The sequence below is a fragment of the Rhinatrema bivittatum genome, chromosome 2 (genome assembly GCF_901001135.1).
Source record: "Rhinatrema bivittatum chromosome 2, aRhiBiv1.1, whole genome shotgun sequence".
Lineage (NCBI taxonomy): Eukaryota > Metazoa > Chordata > Amphibia > Gymnophiona > Rhinatrematidae > Rhinatrema > Rhinatrema bivittatum.
Genome location: NC_042616.1, coordinates 113313421 through 113333631, shown reverse-complemented (window position 1 = coordinate 113333631; position 20211 = coordinate 113313421). Strand labels below are relative to the sequence as shown.

General features: G+C 41.6%; 1 long non-coding RNA gene across 1 annotated transcript in view; it reads right to left on the bottom strand.

Annotated features, from left to right (window-relative positions):
- Nucleotides 1-2543: 2543 nt before the first annotated feature.
- LOC115086041 overlaps nt 2544-20211 on the bottom strand; it is a 54741-nt gene continuing 37073 nt past the window's right edge. The window contains exon 3 of the long non-coding RNA XR_003855028.1: nt 2544-2869. This is a non-coding gene — a long non-coding RNA (uncharacterized LOC115086041). The remainder of the gene's footprint in view (nt 2870-20211) is intronic.

The window sequence follows — 20211 nt, the reverse complement described above, 5'->3', positions numbered from 1 at the left end:
CTATACACTTCTGGTTTCTCTAGGCTTGCAACTGGGAGCATCTAAAACAAATAAAGGCATAATGAGCCTGATGAAATAGTTCACCCCATCCACCTCCCCCCCAAAAAATCACTCAGACTGCAGGTCATTGTGAAGTGTTTCTCACAGATAATCTAAGTTGCTGGTCAAGACTTGCTGGGTTTGACAGTCTCATCCAACATATAGTAAACTGCTCATAGATAAATTAGATATCATAAAGGTTGCTAACATCATGTAACCTCTAGCATCCTTGTGCATTTTTAAATTACTGATTTGCTGCATTGAGCTTTGTTCCCACAGAAAATCAAGTCAAGTATCATTCCTGTCAAGGTGAGATCCTTTATTAAGTCCTATGAAAAAATAACTGCATTACAAACCTGTTTCCCATTGAAAATAAAGAAACAAGGTTTGGGTAAAGCTTTAAATAAACTGTTTTTAACTTAGTCAGCATCAACATTCAACTTCCAGCAAAAAATGTGGTTGGAAATTGACACCACACCCATTCAAAAGACTTTAGTTGGCCAATGCAAGTTACATAATAATTGTCCTCAGAAATAATGGAAAACATAACTTTGTCCATGTGCTCTCTGGCATCATTCAAAGAGGGATTTACTTGTAGGAACTTGAATAAACAGGACATTTAGAACATAAGCCTACAATTTTCTGTGGTTCTCTTGCCATTACTAAATATGCTGGTGCATCGCTGGCTGTCTTTTATCCAGCATTTTCTTTTCCTTGGTCTTTCAGTGAGGGAACCTTGGAAGAAGTGAAAGCATGAAGTCTGGTTAAAGGGATTGAAATGTATTCACCATACCCCTAGGCACACGCGCAGCTGACCTCCTTCAATTTAAAGGGCCAAGCATGGGAAACCCAGCCAGGTTGCTCAGTGATTACATCATCCCTGCCTAGTATATAAGCGAGGCCCTGTCTCCCAGGACCTTGCCTTGGCAATCGGGTCGATCACTTTGGGATAGCAAGTTTGCCTTCCTGCGTTTCCTTGTCTCCTGTTCCAGTTCTTTGTTTGAGTGTTTCCTGTGTATCCAGTTCCAGCATCTCCTGTGTCTCCAGTCCCAGCGTCTCCTGCTCCTTCATCTCTCCATCCCTGGTAGTACCCTTCGGACTAATCTCACGGTACTGACCTCTGCTTGTTCTTGACTACTCCTTGATCGCTGCCTGACCTGACCTCTGCCTGGAACTCTGACTATGCTTTGCTCACTGCCTGCCCTGACCTCTGCCTGGAACTCCGACTATTCTTGATTGCTGCCTGCCCTAATCTCTGCCTGGAACTCCGACTACTCCTTGATTGCTGCCTGACTTGACCTCTGCCTGGAACACTGTCTACTCTCATTTGCCACCTGGAACCCGACCTCCTGCTTGACTTGACCATGTCTGATCTGACCTCTGATACCGACCCTGCCTGGCTGACCACTCTACTCCAAGACTCTGGCCTTGATTCTCGCTATGCACTCGGACACTGTTTTGGCCTCCTGCGACCTCTAGACTTCCTTGTCTGAACACCGACCGCGCACCCTTGTTCATGGTGGGCACTCCCTTGTTCTCTCTAGGAGACTCTGCGAGGCCCACCTAAGACCAGGCGGCCTGTGTAACCAAGGACTCAACCTGAGGGATCCCCGGGTTGCTGTTGGTGAAGCTCCAGCTAGCTTCTGTCTCTTCCTGTGTTCCACCTCCTGGTTTCAGGCACTCTCTGGGTCCGACTGGAGGGCCATACCAATCCTGCACCAGACCAAGGGTCCACTCCCAGAGCAACACATAAGCCAGCCCTTCTGTACAGTTTGCATTAATGTCAATGGTATAAATCCCCCTGCCTTCAATCTGTCCAGAGCTATCAGGCAGGTTTGCCCACTATCCCCACATTTATCTATATTAAATCTAGAACCCTTCATTAGAAAATTGAAAGGGGAAGCAAGTATTAAGGAGATAAAATTTGGAAATATAGAATAAAAAATTGTATTATTTGCAGGTGATATATTGATTACTTTGGCAGATGCCCGACACTCACTGCCAGTAATTTTAGATATAATAAAGGTTTATGGTAAATTTTCAGGCTTAAAGCTGAACCTTGGGAAATCAGAGGTGTTAGATATTGGAGACTGTCTACAGACTAGCTGGTGATTATTTCCTTTAACATGGGTAAAAAACTCACTTCACTACCTGGGTATCTTAAAACATAAAGATCCCAAGCAATGGTATATATTAGACATATATTCCTCCAATAATAGCAGAGATAATGTGAAAATTACAATCTTGGATGCATTTCCAGTTTCACTTATGGGTAGAGTTGCCTTAGTCTAGTCAAGGTGTTTCTCATGCCCAAGATCCTTTATATATTACACTAATAGTATAGTGTTGCAAGAAATGCAATATAGAATTGTGAATCGTATAATTTATTGGCTTCTTAAAGCTTTTAGAGAGGATATACTATCAGCTAGTACATGTATGAAATGTTCTACTGTTGATGCCACACCTCTGCATTGCCTCTGGGAATGTTCTGCTGTGAAATCATTTTGGAATACAATTCAAAATTTTTTGAGCATCATGCTACATATACCTACAATGTTGATGCCATCTTTCTGCATACTGGGGCACATGCAAAAATCTAATTTAAGGACAGCTCAAAAACTATTACTGATAAAAAAAAAAAAAGCTGTATGATTGCAAAAACATGTCATCTGGGTAGTTGGCTTGAAAAATATGGTCCAATCTTTACATTGTGGAAGGCATCCATACTAGATCTGTCACTTTTGGAATATGTCGGTGGATCCGTTGCATCCCAAAACCTTACAGCGATTTCATGAGATGTAGTCTCCTTCGCCTTTTTTTTCCTCTTTACCTGCAGAAATAAGAAATAAGATAGAGTGACAGTTTTTCTTTTGGGATATATGTCTCTCTCTAATGACGTGAAACATTAACTATCAGCAGGAAAAGGATATGGTATTGAAGGACAGAGCAATCACCCATTTTTTTTGGGGGGGGATGGATAGGGGTAGGGAATAGGAATGGGGGTATGAGAAAAGTTATGTTAATATTATTATCAGAAAATATTTGTTACCAATAGTTGATGTATGGTATTGTTGGTTGGTTGAAAATTATAATAAAAAGATAATTTTAAAAAAATAAGGATAATAGAAATCCACCATTCTTCATACTTGGGAATTTATGATTTCCAGTCATCCTGAGATTGTCATGTTTATGGGGGGGGGGGGGGGGGGTCAGTGGGCGGTGCATAGACTTTCTCTGTTCTCTCTCACACAATCACATACACAGACACATACTCACTAACTCACACATACTCTCTCTCTCTTTTATATGCTTTCAGATATACAAACACACTCCTCATGCTCTCTCTCCCAATTTTCTCTCACATACACACTCTCACAACTCTCATGCACATGCTGTCACAGAAACACACACTTTCATGCTCTCTCACACACACACACACTCACATGCTTTCTCTTTCCTCCACATACTCTCTCTCATACACAAATTCTCTCTCCCACATGTTCTCTCATACACACACACATGCTCTCTCATGCCCTCTCATACACATGCTTTGTATCTCACCTATCTCACATACACATGTCCTCTCTTTCTCCCCCACATGCTCCCTATCTCTCACTTTTACGCATGATGACTCTTATACATGTGCTCTCTCACATATGTATGCTATATCACACATGGTCTCACATACACATAGGCATTCACACCTGTATTCTAACACACACATGTTTTCACACACACACACACACACACACTCTCTCTCTCTCTCTTTACCTCTCACTCTCTCTCTCCAGAATGTGCAGGCAGCAATATCCTCCAACATTGAACTGTGCAGCATCAAACACCTCCTTTCACTCACTTTTATGGCGTGGATACTGCTCATCTATTCCACTACCTAGGCCCAGCTGCTGCTTCTCCTATTCCCTTTGGTTGGGAGAGCCCTGCTGCTGCTCTGGCTCTTCTCTTCAACTAGAAGGTCCCAGATGCTGAACTGCCAGGCCTCCAAATCCTACTACTTTCTACCAGCCCCATGGGGCCCATTTTTCCTGCTCCTTCCAGTGAGATTGGATCTCCTTCTTCCCGTCTGCACAGGACTATGGCATGCTTCCTCTTCTGACCCCTGTGAGTGGGAAGAAGGTGGACCATTTGCCATGGTGTTGCCATCAGGAAGAATCTACTCTGGAGTGTTACTTCCATTTTTTGAGCAAGACCAATATATTCACTAGGCGGCTGCTCCAAAACCTGTGATGCTCTAAGCAAATACTTAGTCTGCCTACTGCTTCCACCAGTCCTGACTATTATCATATTCTCTATGATCTTGCTCAGAATAGATTAGAGACCAGACTATAGTATGGATCATTTGGTTCTAGGGTGTCACTGGTTGATGGCCATTGCCTGACTCACTATGAGCCTGTTGATTTCAACAAGAAGAGATGCACGCGGGCCTTAATTTTTGCAACTGATTTTTCTGACCACCTACTGGAACAATGGTGACATGTTCTGTAAGATTATCTTTCCTACCATGTTAAGAGAAAAGAATCTGATTCCTTAAAATTGAGTCCAGTTTTTGTTGTTAGCAATTATGTGCCTATTGCACACAGCAAGGGTGAGCATAATCCTGAAGGATGCATTTAGGTCAAGCTATAATATCTGGTAAATCATGAGCTAAATAGTGTTTTCTGTGTTTGTCAGAGGGATCAGAGAGAAATAATTGAAATAGTGCTGATCTGATACATCCAACAGACCATTCTCCCTCTAGCATATAAACCAGGGCACAATGTACCAGTCCAACTACCCCAGTACTGGCAAGAAATCTCCAATGAGGATTCAGCATTAGGAGAGCAGTAATGAAGGGTCCTGTATTTTATTCTTATTGTAAAAATTTATTACCAGAAACTATCCAAAAATGTAGATGGGTATCTCTGTGAGCATCCATAATTTAAAACAAAAATAAACAGAAAGCAAAATACAAAATACACATTGCACTTGATATTCAGCTTTAAATAAAAACCAGTCAACTAACGCCAAAGGTCTATATTCAGGCTCTATCTGGATAGCAAAGTTAGCTGGGTAAACTTATCCAGCTAACGTTGGAGCTATATTCAATAGTGTAGCTGTACTATTGAATATAGCTGACTAACTATAGGACAGCTCTCTGGCCCAACCAGACTTAGCCAGCTATCTTTGAATATCAGCGTTAGCCTGATAACATAGCTGGCTAACTCAACTTCTCCCAATTACACTCTTGGAATGTTCCAAATTAGGCCTAGATTCATCATTTTGCTATACAATTTTGAAAAATAGCATGATTAGGGTAATTTCCTGATACTGCATAGCTAGCACCCCAAAAGGCCTCTCTGAGCACTGAGAAGTGCTCAGAGAGGCCTTTTGGGGGAGGGGTAGAAAGAGACAGAGACTTTTTATAAGGCTCTCATATAAGTAAACTATTTATACCACTGTAAGAGGGGCAACTAGTAACAGGGTGAGATTATGGTGGTGGGTTAGGTTTTAGGGGGCAGTTTTACATGCACAGTCAGAGTTATGAACAGCAAATAGACATCCGTGAAGATTTTATGTGATTTGGAGTGATGAAAGGTACACAAAGATGAGATTTGTACATTGTACTCATGACCTAACATCATAGCTGCTAGGTAGAAAGTGCATCAAGGAGGGGTTGAGAGTATATTGTACAAATCTCATCTTTTCGTACCTTTCATCAATCTAAATCACTTAAAATGTTCATTGATGTCTACTGTTTTGTTCATACCTCTGACTGTGCATGTAAACCTGCCCCTTAAAACCTAGCCCACCACCAAAACCTCACCCCAAGTTCAGAATGGCCCCTCTTGACTAATATGTGTGCCTCCCTAGGTGCTCTCTTTTGCTCTCTCTCGTGATATTTATTGCAAATCCCGTTTCAGGCATAATGCCAGGAAAAAAAGGTGTAGTTATTTCTAGTGTTAAATCCTGCGATAGCATGTGTTATGCTAGCACACACAATTTTAAGTGCCCCCTCATTTTCATAAACTCCTCCCACTTCACTAAATGTTTAAAATGTGCATACGCATCTCACGATGTGTTATTTATCGCATGCGTTATGGCATCATCGCGGGTGTTAAGGCCCTAATGCCCGCAATAAGGACCTAACGTGATTTGATGAATGACCCCCTTACCAGCTAAATTCCAGTCAGCTAATTTATTAGTCAGCTAGAATTTAGCTGATAAGCGCCCAAATATTCATTTAGCTGGATAACTTCTGGCTAAATTCTTTTCACTATGGACCTCTGCATTAATTTCTTTGCATCCGTTTCTCACAACAGGGGTATGATCAGTATGATCACCCCGGGAATATAAACCCCATGTCTGTTTCAGAGTGCTTGGCTGAAAGTGGGTTTTGATGTGGTCTCTGTCAGGCATGATGATGAGGAAGGTGTTGTGTTGTGTTTATATGCTTGTATTTGCCGCAGTTCAAGCTTTTCAATATTCCAGGTGTTTGATTGAGTTTCTGTCCTTTATATCTCTATGCTGTCCTTTATATCTCTATCTCTGTCCTTTATATCTCTATGCTGGCCCTCTTCTGTGGAATTCCATACCTACAAACCTCAGACAGGAGCCCTGCCTCCTAACTTTTAGGAAAAAACTTAAGACTTGGTTATTCAAGCAAGCTTTTCCGGACACAACCCAATGACACATTCCAATGACTCCTAAAAACACCATTCCTCTTGTTTATAACATTTATTTTGTATACTATATTTAAATTATATATTGTTTAACCTCTTCTCTTCTGTCCTCTCTTCTTCCTTCTCCAAGTTCGGCTACCCTTGTTAAATGTAACTGTACCTTCGATCACCTCAGTTCTAGTTTTTTGTATATAATGCACTCCTGTTCGATGTAAACCAGCAAGATATGTTCTCATGATTGCTGGTATATAAAAACTCTAAATAAATAAAATAAATAAATGTGTCTACTGTGTCATACTTTTCAGCCCTTTTTGGATATGTTACTATTTCATTCATTCGAAAGGCATCTTGTATTTCTTTTCTATGCCATGGATTCTACTTGCCTTGTGTAACAATTTCTTCATATTTTGTACTATTTCTGCCTTTCTTATATTCTTTCTTTCTATTCTGTAATGTATTTTATGAACCATTCATAGATTATATAAGTATGATGACTCCTGCAGTTCAGATTTGACACCAGTGGATGCATACACTGGGATATCCACCAGATTTTAATTGATGGTTCTTTAAGATCTGGAGACGTATATGTTGTGTAGCACTGTCTAGCTTGGCTCTTTACGGATGCTGTGCTGTTTTATGATAAAATAATGTGGAACAAAGGTGTTAATTTGCCTTATTTTCCCTTTCAGTTCCATTATATCCTGCTGATATTCAAGCAGGAGGATACCAAACATCCAGGAAACACAACTAAGAAGTTGCTATCTATCCCAGAAAAGGTTGCAAACAATTATTTTGCTTTTAATCTCATATTCGAAATACATGGCTTTAATTCTGTGTAACAGTAATTGTGGTTCCCTGTGCCTTTTTCTACAGGTTTACTATTGTAAGAGTGCAGGATTCTGGTGCATATACAGTGTAGGCACAGATAGGGCCTATAGGTGGGAGAATGAATGCCATCATGAAGTCGAAGTGATCAGGAGTGACATGCGGGGGGTAGTAAACATGATGAGATGTTTGACCCATAGGGCGGGGACTGCCAAATCTGCTTTTAAAAAGACAAGTGTTGCAAAGTGCTGTGGTGACTGTAGTACTGTGTCTTTAGAACCAACAATAAAGAGCTCTAAAACAATGTCTATAGGTTCCTTTCTTGACATTTTTTTTGTATTCTAGTCAAGTTCATATTGCAATAAGAAAATGTCACAACACATTATTCTCCTATGCTGTTCCTTGAAAAGAGACTACCATTTTTCCTCCCATAGAAAATAATGGGAAATATGTAGCCTAAAGGGAGAATGCCCTGACTTAACTCCTTCTCTGAGCAAGAGTAAATCCATTTCAAGTACAAGCCACCAGTAATCAAATAAAACATATGTAAAGTTGTGGGTTTATGGCCTTTTATAGGCTAGGACAGAGATGAAGCAGAAGGCGTTAATGGAGAATTTATGGTGGCTCTACCTTCTACATGCTCTGAATATTTTTTTTCTTGGTGTGCCAAATAATTATTCATCTGTTTAAAAACATGCCAAATAGTGGCCAAATAACTTCCTTTACAAAAGTAGATATTAATTTAAAAATCCCATATTTGGCCACCAGTCACCAACTAAAATCTAAACCACAGGGGAAGGAAATCAGACGCCAAAGTATTATGCATAATTGTATGCAGCCATTTGAAAACCAAAAAAAGACTTTAGTAATTTTTTTTATGTCCCCGCATACAGGATCTCCAAACCACAAAGCTGCAATGTGTTGCACTGCAAAAAAATCTATATCCTTTTTGTACATCTGGTATTCAGTCTCATATAATTCAGATTCTCTTCTCCCTTAATTCCTTCCATTTTAGAAAAGCCACCCCTTCTCTTAAAATGGAAAGCAGCTTGATTGACTGTACACCAGTCTAATCTCAAATGTATGGCTTGCCAGAGCCCCCTGTCATCCGTCTTCCATGGCAAAACACCGTAGAGAAAATGGGGTGGTGTTCCGTACCACTGTCCCAGGGCAAGAGACAGGCAGCTTCCAAAGTTGTGACAAGGTGCATCAGGAAATGATAGATCTGGATGAGCAGTCCCAACAGGTAGTGGAGAACTTGGACTTTGGGTGCCTGCTGCACCTTTAGCCTCCAATTACAGAGTGCCCTCCAGGCCTTATTTATTGATTGATTGATTTAAAAAATTTTAAAAATCTATTCTGCACACAACAAAAAATGTTCAAGGTGGAGCACAATCTTGTACATACATAATCTTAAAAAAAAAAAAAAATACAGACAAATATATGCCAAATGAAAACATAACAGGATGACAGCATAGACTTGAAAACATGTGAACGACTACATCCTGAGTGAGCAATTGTTTAACCATTTCATACTGTGGGCAGCACATCAAGTAGAAAAAGACCATTATGATTGTTGGTTTAATGATGCCTGCATGAATAGAAATGTCTTCAGTGCCTTTTTAAACATTTTTTGAACAGGTAATCTCTAGGAGTTGCTTGGGTAGGGCACTCCAAATCCATGGTCTGCCACTGAGAAACCCTTCCTCTAGTTATGTCCAGGTATGCCAATGTTGGCGAAGGAATTTCTGGTAAATGTTTATTTGCTGAGCGAAGCAATTAAGAGCGCTTGTACATATGCAGTACCACATTAATCCATGGGATGGCATCGCTGTTTATGAATTTATGTACGAAATGTTCTTTCTTGTATAGAAAAGTGTTAAATAAATAAATAAATGGGCTTTTGAGAATTGCTATGATAGTATGATATATTTACATGAATATCTCCTTTGAAAATTACTGCCCCAGTGAGCACATGAGCAGCAGTAGAAGTATGTATGTGTGTGTGTGTGTCAGAATGTCTGACAAAGTGTGTTTATCTGTGTCTGAGAACATGAGAGTATGTGTCAGTGTTTTTGCATTTCTCAGAAAGTGTGTGTGACTGAGAGAATACAGGTATGTGTGTGTCAGTTTTTGAGAGCGTAAGAGTGTAAGTGAGTGTTAGCTACCCCTCTTTCCCTATCAATCTTAGGCTCACCAGCTATTCTGATGCCACTGCACAACAACATGGTTTTAGTTATTTTTTATCCAATCTGGAGATTTTTGTCAGTAGCTCTAGTGAAGGCAATACTGTATAGGCCACCCAGGTCCTAGCCTGTCCAACTTTTATTTCTTGGGTAGGTCATTCCTGCCAGCAAGCAGAAGATACCAGCTACAGTGACAGCACCACCGCTAAGTGATGACCCACTCATAGGGTTCCCACCCTCCCAAGGGCAGGAAGAGAACCCCCATGGCAGTGCAAGTGACAAATTCATAGGGTAGAAGACCCAGTGGGTGAGTAGGGTGTGAGGGAAGAGAAGGGAAGTAGTGAGAAATAATGAGAATGTATGTTTGTGTGGAGAAAGGATGGGACTGGAGTGGGTCAGTGAATGAGAATGGAGTGCAGGGGAGGGAATAAGGGTTCACTCAATGGGATGGGAGGGAGTCAGAGAGAGAGAGAGGGGAGGAAAGAGAAGGGGTGAATAAATGAGAAGGGAGGGAAGGGAATGGTTTGAGTGAAAGGATACAGGAGAGGGAAGGGGATGTGAATGGGAAGAAAAGAGAAGAGGAGATGTTAGGAAAAGATAAGGAAAGGAAAGAGGGTATGAGTGAGGCACGCAAGGGGAGTAAAAAGAAAAGGGTAGAGGTGAGTGGGGGAGAGTGCATGGTCAGTGAAAGCACTAAGCGGTTGCCTAGAGCACCAAAGTTTGGATGGCACAGCAGTGGCAAGACTGCAACGATTGTGACTCTTTGTTCTTCTGTATGGGCACAAAACACATGGGCCTGTGTGGGATAAAGAAAGTGCAGTCACCACAGATAGAAGGAGCACTGGCCTAAATCCTGGGAGGAAGGAGGAGGAGTCTGGTCAGCTCTCCAGAAGGGGAGAAGAGTGAGTGGGTATGTGAGAATGAACGTGAGTGTGTGCGTGTGTGTGTGTGAGAATGAACGTGAGTGTGTGTGCGTGTGTGAGTGTGTGCGTGTGTGTGTGTGAGAATGAACGTGTGTGTGTGTGTGTGTGTGTGTGTGTGTGTGTGTGTGTGTATGAGAGAGAGTGGACACATTTTGTGTGTACCATCCTCCTCCCCCCCCCAATAATTCAGAACAATCTCAGGGTGACTGGAATTCTAATCTTCCCAGGCATGGAGAGTGGGTAATTTTTTTAAATCCTTATTAGTTGTAATTATTGGGTGTTTTCATTTTATTTTTTAAATATCTTTTTATTAAAGCTTATGTACACATGAATGGTACAAATTATAAGCAATCGGTACAGTGAACAAAGGAACTATAACAAGTTAACTTGTCACGTACATCTTGCAATAAGTGCCAGGGTCATTCTTCCCTATAACAACAATATACAATGCAGTGTATATATGTAATGAGAAAAGCACATTGTCAGTACATGTACTCAAGCTGTGTTTGTATTTGGATAATTCCTGCCTTATCCCAACTTATCCCCCAGCTATCCCCATCTCCCCCCCCTCCCCCATCCCTTCCTTCCAGAGTGCAATGTCAGTTCCATATTTCTGCTCGCAAGGCGTAGCTATTGTAGAACAAAGTAAGACAATTTAGTCTTATATTTATGGGCTCAAGGCCGTGAATCTCTCTCGAATCTCCTTGGTCTGATGCTGTATGAATGGGTCCCAGGTATTTTTGGTTTCCTCCCATTTAAGCCCAGCGGACTTCCTAGCTGTCATGAAATCAAAGGTGGCTAATCGAAGCTTCTTATTGTTCCAGTGTTCAAACACAGGAGCCTCTGCAGTAAGCCAAACTGACAAAATAGTCTGTTTTGCCATTAATTCAGATTTATCTAGGAATAGTTTTTGGGCTTTTTTGAACCTCGTCTGCTCACCAGAATATCTCCCAAACAGCCACATTCTTGGGTCCTCTGGTATGTCGTGAGCATATAATGCTGAACATAAAGATCGTATTTGTGACCAGAATGCATGAATCTTTGGGCATGACCAAAAACAGTGGAGATAGTCCCCTTCAGAGAGCTCACATTTTATGCAGAGTGCGGACTGACAAATCTTCATCTGGAAAGCTTTCGTTTTAGAATAATAAAGTTGCCAAACAAATTTAAAAAGCAGTTCCCTTAAATTTGAATTCTCAGATATTCTGGAAATATTTCACATATAGTACTTTGTATCGGCTTCAGATATCTCTAAAGAATGATATATGGCCCATCTCTCCAATACCACCAAGCAGACCTCACTGGAAGTATGTTCATTTAGTAATTTAGCAAATTTTGAGCATGAGACCTTGCCCAAGCGGGGATTCGAAAATATGACTTCCAATTGTCTAGTGTTTGCAGGGGGAAAACTTTGCAAGCCTAGGGATATTACATAGTGCCAAAGTTGTAAATAGGCATAAAAATCAGAATTAGGTAAATCATATTTGTTCTGTAGATCCTGTAAACTGTACATTAGGCTAGACATAGTAGTAAATAACTGTCCAACATTCACCAGACCCTTTGCTGCCCAGTGTCAAAAGATTACATTTTCAGTTCCAGGTAGAAACTGAGGGTACCACATATGGTCATCAGAGGGGTTAGATATAAACCTATTCCAAAGGATTTACATAGGTGTGCCCAAGCTCACCGCCCTAAGACTAAAATTTAAAAATTTCTATATTTCCCTGGGATAAAGGAGAGGGGAATTTGTACTAGGGCTGCTAGAACATAACCCTGTAGCCATGTCTGTAAATGGGTAACTAGGGAGTAATATGATGAACCAGAGAACCAGTCTTTCAGATGTCGTACCATACAGACTAGATTGTATTTCTGGAAATCTGGACATGCCAGACCTCCATTGGACAGGGGCTCATACAACTGACTTAATGCTAGACTGGCTTTCCTTCCCTGCCATATGTATTGTCTGAGAGCTTTATTAATTTCCTGAAGATCTTCCTTGTTGAACCAAAGAGGAAGCATTTGTAACAGGTTGGTGTCCGTCCAATGGAGCATAAAATGTGACCCCCAAGTTTGTTAAAGATTTCCATACACTACCATGTCCTCTGATTTATCTCTATTGATCTTGAGCCCTGAAAAGATTCCAAACTAAGCTTGGTGGTCAAGTACCTTTGGTAAAGAAATTTGGGGTTTGGTTAAGAAAATTAGTATGTCGACAAATGCCGCTAATTTAAAAGAAGTATTGCCCACTTCTAGACCTCTGATTTCACTATCTTCTGCTATGGTCCTCAAAAGAGGATCGATGGACAAAATATACAATAGTGGGGAGAGAGGGCACCCTTGCCTTACTCCTCATTGTGGAATAAAGGCATCAGTAGTAGTACCATTGACCAGAAGATGTGATGATGGGTTTATATATGTTACCTGCAGGAACACTCCCGATGGCGCCGGCGTTCCTCACTGACGCTGGCTTCCCTCATGGCGCGGCACTGCGCAAATCGGGGCTTGGCCACACCCCCCTTTTGACATCAGCCGCTGGCAGAAGTGCTCTGCAGTGTGGGAAAGCTTGCCCTAAAGCTTCTTCACTTCCGCGCTGCTTCGGCCACGAGTAGTTTTGGGGAGTTGTCTGCTGTTTTCCTGCTGCTTGCTGCCTGCTTGACCCGGACTGTTATTGGATTACTCTGCCTGCTGCCTGCCTCTGGATAAGTTGCCTTGGTTCCTGTTGTCTGCTGCCTGCCCTGACCTGGACTGTCTTTGGATTACTCTGCCTGCTGCCTGCCTCTGGATAAGTTGCCTTGGTTCCTGTTGTTTGCTGCCTGCCCTGACCTGGACTGTTATTGGATTACTCTGCCTGCTGCCTGCCTCTGGATAATTTGCCTTGGTTCCTGTTGTTTGCTGCCTGCCCTGACCTGGACTGTTATTGGATTACTCTGCCTGCCTGTGGATAAGTTGCCTTGGTTCCTGTTGTCTGCTGCCTGCCCTGACCCGGACTGTTTCTGGATTACTCTGCCTGTTGCCTGCCTCTGGATTACTTGCCTTGGTTCCTGTCGGTTGCTACCTGCCCTACCTGGACTGCTGGTGGACGCCTCTACATGACGCCAGTCCTCGAGATTCCTTCTCCAGTGTCTCTACTAGCCAAGGTAAGCGGTCACCAGTCTTGGTTCCACGTATCACTGTAACAGTATAAAGGAGGGAAATATATTTGACTCATCCCCCATAAACCATAGCGGCCAAGGACTGAAAATAAATAAGGCCATGAGACACAATCAAAGGCTTTTTTGGAGTCAAAACTCATGGCAAGTGATGTTAACAGATAGGATTGACAATAAGCCATTACCATCATCAGTTTTGTAATGTGCAGGCTTGCAGATCTGCCTTTCATGAACCCCACTTAGTTTCCCAATATTAGAGAAGGGAGGATAGCACTGATACGAGTTGCTAACACATTGGCTAAGAGTTTGAGATTGCAGTTTAACAAGGATATTGGTCTATAGGAGGCAGGCTGAGATAAGTCCTTACCTGGCTTAGGTTGGACTGTTATATATGCTTTATTGAAATCTCACGGAAAAAACCCTTGGGCTAGGCCATCTTAAAAAAAGTGGCTCATAGGTTCTAAAAACTGATCTTCTAAAATTTTAAAATAATCATAGAAGAAACCATTGGGTCCTGAGGATTTACCCACTTTACAGGCTTTAATAGTGATTGATAGCTCCGTAGGATATATGGGCAAGTTCAAGGTACCTAATTGTTGGGTCGTAAGTTGTGGGAGCTGAAGATTTTTTAAAAATTCATCCTCTTCATTTTGACCCCCCCTGTCTGTCATTAGTATATAATTTTGCATAGAATGAGTGAAATATCTCTCCAATATCAGCCCCTCGAACTGTCCAGGTGACCTGGGTATTTTTAATTTTTCTATAAAAGTTTTACTGCGGCGGGTTCTTATTAAATTTGCTAGTAGTTTACCAGTTTTATTTCCATACTTCAAGAAGGTATGTTCTGCATACCTTCTGCATTTTTCAGAGCCCTTTGCCTTAAGTAGGCTTGTAGTGAACTAAGGATCACATGATAATGGTTTGAATGTTCTGAGGAGGGCCTTTGAATCATTATGTGCTTGGCCTTTACCAATTCATTCTCCAATTGTAATATCTTGGCATTTAGCTTTTTATTTCTTTGTCGTAAATAAGAGATTATTTCCCCTCTCAGAACAGCCTTGCTTGTTTCCCAGAAGAGGCTTGGGTTCTCCAGGTGTTGTGCATTGAATTCTCTGAAAAGAAGCCATTTAGATTGGAGAAACTTTTGGAATTCTAGGTCATTTTTCATGTAAAATGGAAATCTCCACAACGCGTTTGTGGTTCCTACTCTCCTATGTTTTTATCCACCCATATGAGTGTGTGGTCTGAGACACTGGTATGTCCTATGCTGGAATCTCTGATAAATAGAAAAACATTTTGGGCTCCTAATATGTAATCAATGCGAGAGAGGGTATTATGGGCCTTAGAAATGTGGGTGTAATCCCGTTCCTCCGGGTGTAGGATATGCCATACATCTAGGAGTTGTAGACTTTTACAAAATTTGGCCATACATGTAGGGCGTGTACTTATTGATCTTTGAGTAGGTACTGAAGACTTATCCAGATACGGATCGAATATTGTGTTGAAATCCCCTGCTATGAGTTGGGCCCATATAAATTGCAAAGTGTAAGTTCTTTCCCACTTACTTTTCCCGTAATTATGGAGTATCTGTCTTCAGGGTCTGTTATCTCCGCTGTGAGTTGGAAGTTAACATTCTTATGAAATAGTATTGCCACCTCAGCTTTCTTCCCTTTTGTGGGGAAAAAATATACTTGCCCCACCCAATCACAATACAGGTTTTACTTTCTACATTGTTCAGGTGAGACTCGTACAAGCAAGCAATGTCTACCTTAGCTCTCCTGAGGGCCTGGAGCACTTTTGCTCATTTGATGGGGTTTCCTAATCCATTAACATTCAAACTTGCTATTTGCATATCAGATCAAAATATATACACATCGATTCATGTTACTGGACAGAGTTTCATGTATTAAATGTCTATGAGCCCCCCAGCCTAGGCTCATAGACATTGAAGGGCGTCTCCAAAGAGTTTTTTGAAAGATCCAGAGAAAGGTCACTATAACGAATGTGTCTCACCCCTTCTTTTTCAATGCACCCAGAAGGACCCAAATCAGAGTCCAAAGTATACCCCCACCCCTCCCAAAACCCTCCCCCCCCCCGCCCCAACTTCCTAACTCTTAAAACACATAAACAATTTACCGCCTCTAAACTTCAGAGGAGGTTTGAAGGACACAATTTTGATGTGCTTCAGCACCATCCACCCTTAAACTGGGATTTACTAGCAAATAATTGTAAGTAATAGAATCGAAAGAGGCTTAGTCATAGAGCTTATATTGTTACCAAACAAGTTATTTATTTATTTTATTTATTTAACATTTTTATATACCGACCTTCATGAAAGAAATTCATATCAGATCGGTTTACAAATAACATGAGGGGAATAACAAAGTCAACCATATAACAAGAAATGAAATGAAAGTTACATATAACAAGGGGTATTAACCTGGAGGGCTAGAATAGCCGGAGCGATAGAAGGCATAACTGAACAAATTAGATATATAATACAATAATATGATGAGAAGAGGCGTAAGTGTATAGGCTACACTTGTCATAGAGTTTAGGTAGGAGTCAGTGTCTGAATTAGTGAGGAATTGCTGGAACTGTTGGTTAAGTGAAGGCCTGGATGAAGAGCCATGTCTTAAGTTTTTTGCGGAAGGTAGACGGGCATGGTTCTAATCTGAGTTCTGTGGGCATCTTGTTCCAGATGGCTGGGCCAGCTGTAGAGAAGGTTCCTATCTGTCCTCTAAGATAACTGCTTTGGCATGTGATTATTGGTTCGTTCGTTTGCAGTCTCTCATGCCGAGGGTCCTATCACAGTACATCTTTAAACATGTTTATGACTAACTGTAGACTATAATTCTATTTGTCAGCTATTTTAAAATATTTATTATTTTATTAATGTGGTTTCACTATTATGATTGTTTTATGAAGAATGGCGATGTTTCTGTTTTTCCATTGTTACACTGCATACAGAGTGGCTTGTTGCTTATCCAGTTCAGTTTTTGTCTGCATGATTCTTTTTGTACTTTATGGTCTCTTTATTCTGTATTTAGTGAGGGTCTGTCTGTGCTTTTCATGTGTGAATGAGGTAAGGTACTCTGCTACTGTGTAATTTCTGAATAGCAATCTATAGCAGCCTGACTTGCTCTGTTTTCCTTATTGCTGTTTTAGGTCCTAGAGTAATATTTGCCGTGTTACATTTTCATGGGTAGGATTCCTGCTGTTTGAATGTTGGCAGTTAGGGTTTTTTTAGACATGCCATATTGGGTCAGACCAAGGGTCCATCAAATCCAGCATCCTGTTTCTAACAGTGGCCAATCCAAGTCACAAGTACTTGGCAAGTTCCCAAACATTAAATAGATCCCAAGCTACTATTCCTTATTGATTAATAGCAGTTTATGGACTTCTCCTCTAGAAACTTATCCAAACCTTTTTTAAACCCAATTAAATTAAATGCCATAACCACATCCTCTCACAATGAATTGCAAAGCTTAATTATGTGTTGAGTGAAAACAAGTTTTCTACAATTTGTTTTAAATGAGCTACTTTCTAACTTCATGGAGTGCCCCCTAGTCCTTTTATTGTCTGAGAGAGTAAATAGTGTAGCTCGGTTTAAAAAAGATTTGGATAAGTTCTTGGAGGAGAAGTCCATTAACTTCTATTAATCAAGTTGTCCTAGAAAATAGCCACTGCTATTACTGGCATCAGTTTCATGGGACCTACTTAGTGTTTTGGTACTTGCCAGGTACTTGTAGCCTGGAATGGCCACTGTTGGAAACCCTTGGTCTGACCCAGTATGGCAATTTCTTATGTTCTAATGTTATAAATAACCTTTTTACATTTACCTGTTCAAGTCCTTTCATGATTTTGTAGATCTCTGTTATATCCTCCCTCAGCTGTCTCTTCTCCAAGCTGAACAGCCCTAATCTCTTTAGCCTTTCCTCATAAGAAAGCCTTTCCTTCCCCTTTATCATTTTGGACACCATTCTTTGTTGCGTGTCCCGGCCGCGTGGGTGCCGTGACCGGGCCTGCTCACCTCATGCTGCTCTCCACAAGCGCTGGCCTGGCTGCTGCCGTTAACCCCCGGCGTCCCCGTCGCTCACCATGGCCTTCCTCAGTGTCCTCATTCCTGCAGGCCTCGCAGCAGAGCTCCCATCAGGGCTCTGCGTCTTCAGCCATCTCGGTCCCACCCCTAGGCGTGCGCGTGGCCGACGTCCATTCCTTTAAAGGGACAAGCGCGGGAAACCCGAGGGAGGCGCGTTCAGATGACATCACCAGAGCCCTGTATATAAGGCAGGGCTCAGACTCCTGATCCCTGCCTTGGCAATCAGGTCGACACCGTTGGTATACTAGTTTGCATCCTTGTGTTCCAGCGTCTTCTTGTTCCAGCGTCTTCCTGTTCCAGTGTCTCTCTGTTCCCAGTGGCTCCGTGTGTTCCTGTATCCTTCTCAGGTAGTACCTCTTCGGACTGACCTCTGGCACTGACCACTGCCTGCCTGACCATTCTCTTGTCTGACGCCTGGAACCGACCTCCGCTTGCCTTGACTACACTCGCACTGACTCTGGCATTGACCCCTGCTTTGGCAGACTTCCCCTAGACTGATACTCTGGCTTTGACCCTTGCACTTCACTCAGACACTAAGCATTAGGGGCTTTGATACCTCTGAACAGTTTGTAATGCCCCACATTATATGAAATGGGGGATTTTATTGCCACTCTGTCTTTATGTCTTTCTTTGAATGGTGCTGTCATATCTTCTAATCTGCAAATATTAACTTCAGAGACACATTACAGTGACTATCACCTTGATCCTTTTCTGTATCTTGTCTATCTCACAGTTTGTATGTGTGCACAGAGAATAAGCAAACATATATAGTATGGGTGATACATTTTTTGCACACACTGACAGTGGCTGGATATAGTGCTGTATTGTAAAACTGTTGTATACTACATAGGCTAGCCAGCCAGTAGACAGTATATGCCACTATCTAGCAAGCTAACTCTGCTTGCTAAGCTTTGCCATTCGTCTTGTTGCATTGCTCTGCCCCTACTGTTTGAGATTTTAATCTCCAGCACCACTGATTTTGCTGGTGTTGCTCCAAGCTACTCTTGGTATCTTTGGGTGGTTCTGCCTCTGCTCCAGCTGTCTTTGAGGTTCTTTTCAAATGGTACTTACTGACTCTTGGTCTTGCCGTGAAAATCTGACGCTTGTCACACTTGTTGCACCACTTATGGACCCTTGGGCCTTTCATGCCTCTCCTGGCACCTCTTTGTCCCTCTTTGTGCCTTGGGGTTTTTTATGCCATTCTTCTTCCAGCCTCAGCCCTCACTGTATCTCTTGGGGCCTTGTTGCCACACTTCTTGCTGTATTGCTCTGCATCTACCATTTTTTATTTTAATTTCCATTGCTACTGATGCAGCTGCCTCTGTTCCAAGTCACTTTTAGCACCTTTGGATAGTTCTGCCTCTACTCAGCTGTCTCCAGTTTTCTTTCAAAACACCCTTCTTTCACATTTCTTGCCTCTTTTGTTCATGCTACTGTTATTGTTGCCTTTTGTCCCATATTTTGGAACCTTGTGGTATTTTTAAAACTCTTGCAGCTGTTTTGCTCCTCTGATGGTGCCCTAGATAATTTCTGCCAATGCTGGTAGCATTTTACTCCACCGCGGGTCCTTGGGCTGTTCATGCTGCTTTTGGTACCATGTTGACACAGTCTTGAGACGTTGGAGTGCCTTCATCCTTCTGATAATGTCTACCCACTAGATTCCTTACAAATTATTAGAAAACCCCAATCTAGAAGCCCAAAATAGGTTGCATAGTTTTCCCCATTGACTTTAATGGGAAAGAAATGAATACAATGATTAAATGAATTTAATTTAATTTTTAAATGAACCAAATGAATGATTATGAACTATGAAATGAATAAACAAACTAAAATGAAACTTTTCCCTCTGCACATCTTTAATGTGGATGAACAGGATTATTTTACCTAATAAAAGGAGTGGAGGAGTAGCCTAGTGGTTAGAGTAGTGGGCTTAAAAACCAGGAGACCAGTGTTCAAGTCTCACTGTTACTCCTTAAGACCTTGGGTAAGTCACTTTACCCCCCATTGCCTCAGATATACATAGAAACATAGAAATGACAGCAGAAGAAGACCAACCGGTCTGCCCAGCAAGCTTCACACATTTGTTCTCATACTTAACTGTTTCTCTTGGCTCTTAGTAACCTTATGTTCTAATTCCCTTTTCACCCCCACCATTAATGTAGAGAGCAGTGCTGGAGCTGCTTCCAAGTGAAATATTAAGTTTGATTAGTTGGGTAAGCGGCAGCATAGCTCTCTGCCATGAAGCAGAGGGCAATGCTGGAAATGTGTGAAGTATCAGTTTTTCTTTTCCCCTGTCATTGAAGCAAGGAG